This window comes from Cygnus olor, chromosome 7 (genome assembly GCF_009769625.2).
Source record: "Cygnus olor isolate bCygOlo1 chromosome 7, bCygOlo1.pri.v2, whole genome shotgun sequence".
Lineage (NCBI taxonomy): Eukaryota > Metazoa > Chordata > Aves > Anseriformes > Anatidae > Cygnus > Cygnus olor.
The window spans coordinates 37856154-37863409 of NC_049175.1; positions in this window are offsets into that span (position 1 = coordinate 37856154).

Sequence of the window (7256 nt, forward strand, 5' to 3'; positions counted from 1 at the left end):
ATGAACGTTTGTGTCTACAACATCTAGTCAGTGAGTGTAAATTAAGGCCTCTTGAACACATGCTGTTGGATAGAAGGAATCCTCATCCTCACATATTACCAGAAATGACTGTCAGTTTTTAAAGAAAATACAAAAACCAAAAACAAACAAAAGAAAAACAAACAGCCTATAGCTTTTGTGTGTCTACCTTAGAATAGAAATGGTTTACAAACTAAAGTGAACTGTGGCCAAGCTTTTGAAACAATCACTCAATTTCTGCATATTTTTGAAATGTATCACTTAATTTCTTTGGATTTCTCTGGCAGTAGTCTCGCTTTCCCCTAGATTCCCCCAGTCTAGGAATTCATGATAATCTATTGCTTGCAGTGCTGGGGAGAAGAGTTCAGAGTTGCCCCTCCTAGGTAAAATGCCGTCTGCGAGTGCTAGAAGATTAACTTCAAGCTAAAGGATCATTGCACAGATTCTGCTTCCTGTTTGTTCTTAATCTGTTGCAGCAAACACTGATTAACTATTGTCAAATTCAAAGAACATAGAAGCTCATATTTCCTGATTCATGCTTGTTCATGATGCGGTCTTTTGAACATCAGCAAGAGAGGTCAGAACTTCCCTTTTCTGTTTAGCAACAACAAAGTTTAACAAGAAAAGTTAAACACCAGAAAAAAAAAACACAAAAAACTTTTTCTCAGTCTTAATAAGAGCACACAGCCAGCCAAAGTTGTTTGCTTTGAAACAATTGTAAGACTAGTAAAAAAAAAAACACGCAAACAAAAAAAAAATACGCAAACTAAAATGCATTGCTAAAACAGGACATCTGTTTCGCAAGATGAATTTTGGCCATCCCTGCAAACAAATAATTTTCCTGTTTTCCAAAAACAGATGTAAAAAGACTGCAGTGTATAGAGAAGGAATGTGTTCCCGCACCTTGTGTAAAGCCTTTATGAAGCACTTGTTTACCTGGGCATCCGCTGTGCCCATCTCCAAGCAGACTGCTTTGGCGAAGATGCCCTTGTGCAGTGAGTACTCTCACTCATGGAGAAAACAGTTTTGCCTTTCTCAGCTCCTGCCTGTCTGTCTTCAGGAATTTCTTTTTTTTTCTTTTTTTTTTTTCCCTAGTATCTTCTTGAGCTAGGCTTAGGGTTAACTGATGGCTATGTGAGGAAGTTTCTGTATTTTGTACTCACACAGTTCTTCATTGTACAAAGTCCCTGCCAAAATGTGTCGCAAAGCTTTTTGGCTGTAATGTTGCAGCAGTTAGCTGAAGGGAGTTACAAGTAGCCTTCTGTTCATTAAAAAAAAAAGTCAAAATGAAAATAAGCAAAGCCCCATGCTCCATGAAAAGTGCCTGTCTATTCTCTGGTGATGGGCTGCTTCTGTCCCTCTTCCTGAGTGGGAAGGCTGCTCAGTGGCTGGAGGAGTTGCCAAGATCAACAGGTGAGTACTTGCTGCTTTCATGAGAAGGCTAGCAGATGGCACCTGAGTCTCATGGACAGGCAGAAACATCCACAAGCTGGGTGTTCAAGTCTCTGCTGGGTGTGAGAGAGTTATAAGTCTTCGTGCTTGGTGCCGCTGTTTTTCTCTAGCTTGTGTCAGTGCTGCAAGTGACAGGAGACAGGTTGGGAAGGTAAGATCAGGCCGTGTCCCTTCTCTGTTGCTGGTTGTAGTCCTCAGGATAGAGTTGTTTCAGAGAGGACGGCCAAATGGTGGTTTTCTGTGATCATTCGGCTCTGCAGTGAGACCTCTGGTGCATGTAACCTCTGCCAGGTGTTCGTACAGCGGAAACTGCCTGTCCTGTGCTGCAGCTGTGGTAATCACTGCAAAACGCGGGGGCTCAGGGCAGCACTTGTGCCCCAAAGGGCTGGTGGGGAAGTACCTGGTATCACAGGCCAGAAACCTTCCCGGTCTTCCCCTAAAGCTTGCTGCGTCCTGCTGCTGCCCTGTCACCAAGGCACGTTTCACATCTTGCAAAGGGCAGCAGCCTCCTTGCACCTGAGCGTGTGACGTTCCTGAGATCGCTGGGCCCTTCAGAGAGCAAACAACACTTGGCTACCTGATACTCCGTGCAAGTGGAGAGGTAAAGGAAAAATGTCGGTGTTGAGCCCTCACCAGGTCCTTTGTCAGCCGCCAGAAGGACAGAACTGGTTTGTTGCCCTTTCCTGCCGGGAGGAAGGGGAGGCACTGGGACCATCTTCCCCAGGGGACTGAGAGGTTGCATCTGGTGGCCCTTTTTTTTTCTTTCCTTTTTACCCTGGTGACGGCCAGGTGGCCTGACACGTGTCTGTATTAACGGCAGCTTAAAGGATGAATAGCAGATGAGTGAAACTCGAGTACTGCAGGTGAGTCACCAGATTGTTGATCACTTTACTAAGAACTGCTACAGAGATTTGCGATAAAGACAAAGAAAATAGTGCTTAGGGGGCATGTGAGTGGACTGAACGTTAGTATACTTCTCTTAATCAGTGGCTCAGTTCTACAAGTGGGTTTACACACCGGCCTTAGATAATATCCCAATAAAAAGCACAACTTCAGACCTGTGTATGGAAATTGAAGAAGCTGGCTCGCTTTGCCTCACTGAAAAGATTATTCTTCAGTTTTGGCAAGGCTTAAAGTGAAAATCCAGCAGCAAATTGGCTCTTTTGCCTTGGCCATTATGCAGATAAATGACAAGAATTTTCTCAGCAAATGTAGATGCATAAGCCAAGAGCACACTGATGTTTCATTTCTTATCTGATTTTAAAAAGTTACTGTAGAAGTTTCTAGTTGTCATTTTTAATAACACAAAGTTTCAAATGGTTTACTTAAGTCTTTTATTCTGCCAAAGTAAAAGCTCCATTAGGCTAAAAACTAAGTGGAAATTCTCCAAGGATAGTAAGCTGTCCTTAGTATTGTGTGCAAATTGGTTTTGTGCTGCCCTTTGAACACCACTAACCAGTTGCTGTGCTCTGTGGCATTATACTTTTGCGCAATTCTTAAGGCTTCCCTTCATATACTTCTAGAACTTGTACGTGGCTCGAGGAAATGGTGGGCCTTTTTCAGTCCATCTCAGTTCTTGTTACACTAAAGGCTTTTTATAGTCTCCTCTGCTCCACACTGTGGTTTTGGAGGTTTCCTCCTGAACACTACAGCTGTGCTTCAGCTCGAACAGCTGATTTCCTAAATGTGAGCCCTGCAGATTTAAGCTTGTTTTTCTTTTTTTCTCCAATATTTTATTCTGACTTGAGCAAACACTAAACTTACCAGTATTTTTTTGTAATAAGGTGTTTTGCTAATATTCTGAATCTGTAGATTGCAGCTATATGTGCATAATCTACGTTCCTTTTATTTAGCCTTATGTCTATTGCATCTTGAGAAGTTTTTCTAGTCTTGAGAGTCTCCTTTACGCCCTTGGTGTAAAAAGTCGCACTCTCAGCTCACTATGCCTGGTAGGATTCACACCTTGTCAAGGGGAAGCCGCATATTTTGTAGAACTGAAGAGTGAGTTTGGTTATTTTCTGTTCAAAACCAGCATTTTTTACCAAATTTTTTACCCTAGCTTTTCTGACTTACACGTAGTTACTTCTAATAAACTTAGGTGGCCTGACTTAATAGCTTCTGGTGCTTTGTGAGATGTAGGATGACTCAGAAAATCTGCAGGTGAGGGCTGGGGACTGCAGAGATGCTGATTTGGGAAGGGAGTGCTGGTTTAGAAAATGGCAGCGTACATCTGTGCATTCTGCCTTGGTCTCCCCAGCAAGTGGCCTGCTTAATTACCTCGGTTCGTGCTACCTCCTTTGGTAAGGAACTGGAACAGGAAGGGTCTGTCACCTGCTCGAGCCCCGTGCCTCGTGTCCATGTAAACGCGGCCGTGCTTTGGGGTGGCAGTGCCCAGTGGCACGCTGCCTGGCGGCAGGGTCCCCTGCAGACTGGGTTTGCTGAAGGGAAGGGAATTTGGCTGAGCCCGTGTCGGAGCTGTAGCACTTCATGGCGCACTATTTAGATAACTTGTATATTCTAATAAAGCCATTGCAGTGACTTACAGAATAAAAAGCCTTGCGTTTTCGGTTCCACTGGGGATCCTAAGCTGTAGATGGGGCTTGACTGGTTGCCTGACTGGCTTGTAGTTGGCTTACTGCCACTTTGATGCGGAAAGGCCTTTGCGCCTTGCACCTTGCACTGCTCTGCCCAGCTGGCGGCTCCAGCTGGGAGGCTGCCGGCTGGCGATGGCCGGCGAGCGCGGGGCCGCTGGGGAGGCGGTGGGAGAGCTCTGTTCAGGCGCCTCCCTGCCAGACCGTGACCGGGGGCACGGAGAGCCCAGCCCTGCTGCCACCAGGGCATCTGCGTGCCTCGCCCAAGGCCTGCTGCAGCGGGGCGGCCGCAGCAGTTGCGCAGTGCTCTGCGGCCGGGGCCTTGCTGTTGTCCAGCTGCGTGCGCCACGCGGCAGTGGGGCTGGGAACCGGGCGTGCCATGCTGCCTACGGGAAAAGCCCATGTTAGCCGTTTTTGTAGCATAAACTTCTCAATTCCTCAGGCTGTTTGTTGACCTGAAGTAAGCATTTTGCATAGTCTGACTGAATTCAACTTTTTTTGTGATGTAGTATTGAATAGGGGAAAAGAAATTTTAAAGTGAATGGGATGAAAATCTTTTTCGCAAACAACTCTGCCTTTGTCATTCATGACAGACCTGTTGAGACTGCTTTTAGGGAGAGGATTTTGCACAGTTGATTTGTGCAGCATTCCTTAAGGTCATCATTTTTGAGCATTTCTCCTCACTTTTTCTCACTAAGAGAAAACATCCTCCCCGTCTTAAACAAAGCAGAATTACAACCGCCCAGCTTTGCCCATCGTGCCCCAGCTGGCTGGTTGTGATTCCGCTTTTAGTGCTTGGATAAATTTCACCTTCCTCTTCATCCTGCGCTTGTGGTGGCTAAATAAATAGCACCTGGCTAGCTGTGGAGGGGTTCAGCCACATGTGTGCCCCTGGCTGGTCAGTGCGAAGAGCCCTAAGCAGTGGTGATCTGGAAGCCCCAGCAGCAGCAGGGCCCTGAGGCCCCCGGCTCTGCTCCACGGATGAGCAGCGGCACAGAGGCCTCGCCCCGGCAGCGCCATGGGCATGGGTACCTCAGACCGTGAAAGGCAGAGTTTGGCTATAATATGTTTTGTGAAAATAATCTTTTGTTGGAATCTCGACCAAAATTCTCAAACACTGCCCTAGTGCATTTCCTTAGCGCAACAGAGGGTTTAGAAGCCCGAAGGCAGGTGTTTTGTGGTTCCTGCTGTTAACACCGTGCTTGTTGCTGCCTGTGGGCAGCTGGAGCAGGAGGGTGCTGTGGGGCCAGGCGAGGCCCCAGCTCCGGGGCTGCTGCGACCCCAAGGAGGAAGCCACCGGGAGGGCAGCGGGCTGCAGGCCGTGCCGGTGCTGCCGTCACCCTCACGTCTGGAGGGGACCTCTGCCAGCAGGCGGCTTGCCCGCACGCGGCGGCCTTGGGGATGCACCCATGCCTCTGAGACGCGCCCTTCGCCGCCGCTGGTGTGGGGCCAGGCTGCCCGAGCGCCGCTGGAAGGACAAAGCAGCCCCGGCCGGGAGGTCCTGGTGCTGAGGGTGCCGCTGGAAATGCGGAACGAGCCCGTGAGGTCAGGCTGTTATGAAAATCAGAACCAGAGCTCCAGTCAGGGCTAGCCTGGTAGGGCAGCACCGCGATTTGTCCTTGCTAGTTTGGTTTAGTTGCTCCTGGCACCGGTCTTGTTCCTGTGGGGTTTTCTACCACTCCCTTGGGGAAAAAACTATCTTTATGGCTGAATTCACTGCATTTCAGCAATAGTTGTGTTTTATGTTTATATATCCTGCTGGCTCAGCTGCGGCCTTGAGACAGAAGCCCTTTCTGGGGCTGCAGCTTCTCTTCGTAGGTAGGAGAAATTGGGAACCTGAATAGCCATCCTTAAAGGTGAAAGCAGCCTTATGCTGGTCAAAGGCATGACTGCTATTCTGGTACATAGTAATTTTCTTATTTTGCTGGATCTTAAGATTATTATTACTATCCATTTTTATTACTACTTGTAGCAGAGGATTTCTAAGCAGCATTGATGCGTTCTGTCCCGTGTCTAGGGATTAATGGTTATTTTGCAAGACCTGGTGACTGTGTGGGACACGGATGGGGCCTGGACTGCCCCTGCCCTGTCCCTCGGGGTGTCTGTCGGGACCGCGGTCCCTGGCTCACATGGCCCCCGCTCATCAACCCTGCAGCAGGCAGGGCTGCATCTGTCTGCATGCTCCAAATCTCCGAGCTTTCAGACTGAGCTTTCAGACTGAGCTCAGGTGCAGCACGAGGGCTGGGTAAGGTGTGGGGCTGCTCAGGACACGGGGTCTGCCTGTGTTAGTACACAGCACAGGGCTCAGACCCACAGCCTGGCTCTCCAGCCCTGCTCCAGCCCTCCCAGTTAAAGAGGAAGCTGCTCAAATCCAATCCAATGCCTTGTACGGCATTGCTCCAATCCAATTTCTTGTACGGAAAATATTTTCTTTCCCCTAAGCTTTTTTAATATAAGTGCATATTATAGAACACAAATTTAGGCAAGGCGGGGGGGGAACACAAATTGTAAGTGCTTTTAAATTATCTAGTAAATGCTAAAACATTTGGCTTTGGTAACAAAAACCTAGTGCGGGCTAAAGAGATTTTCTATTTCAAATAGATTCTAAAGTGCAGCTGAACTGACCACGTAGCAAAGCCCCACCTGGGGGTTTCTGAGCTGAAGGTTGTGGTTGATGGAGATGGTGATGAACCTGGGGCGGATGAACACGAAGCATTAGCACCGCAGGGCGCTGGGGGCTCCTCCTTTCTGGCACTAGGGGTCCCGGCCAGGCCAGCAGCTGCCCCCCACCTCTGCCAGCCCCTTGCAGGGGCACTGCACAGCCTCACCCACAGCCTGGCCCCTGGGCGGGGAAGTGTGCTGGGGCCGAGTCCCTGAAACAGCATCTTCCCCACAAGGTGCCCGTGGGTGAGCGTGGGCTGGGATGCAGAGGCACGTTTGCAGGAGGCGGGTGGTGGGGGCCGGAGCAGGATGGCACCTGGGTGCTGCTGGGGGGGCTCCTGCCTCCGGGGGGGCAGGCGTGGGGCTGTGGCACAGGGACCAGGATGGGGGAGCTGCAGCCCCCTGTCCTTGGGCCACTTGCGAGCAAGCTGGACCTGGGTCTGCAGTCATACATCTATGCCGTCTCTGAAATTTGGTCTTGTTTTTCATCTTATTACTGGTTTTGGGGTGGGGGATCTTTCTGCTTTGATTCTC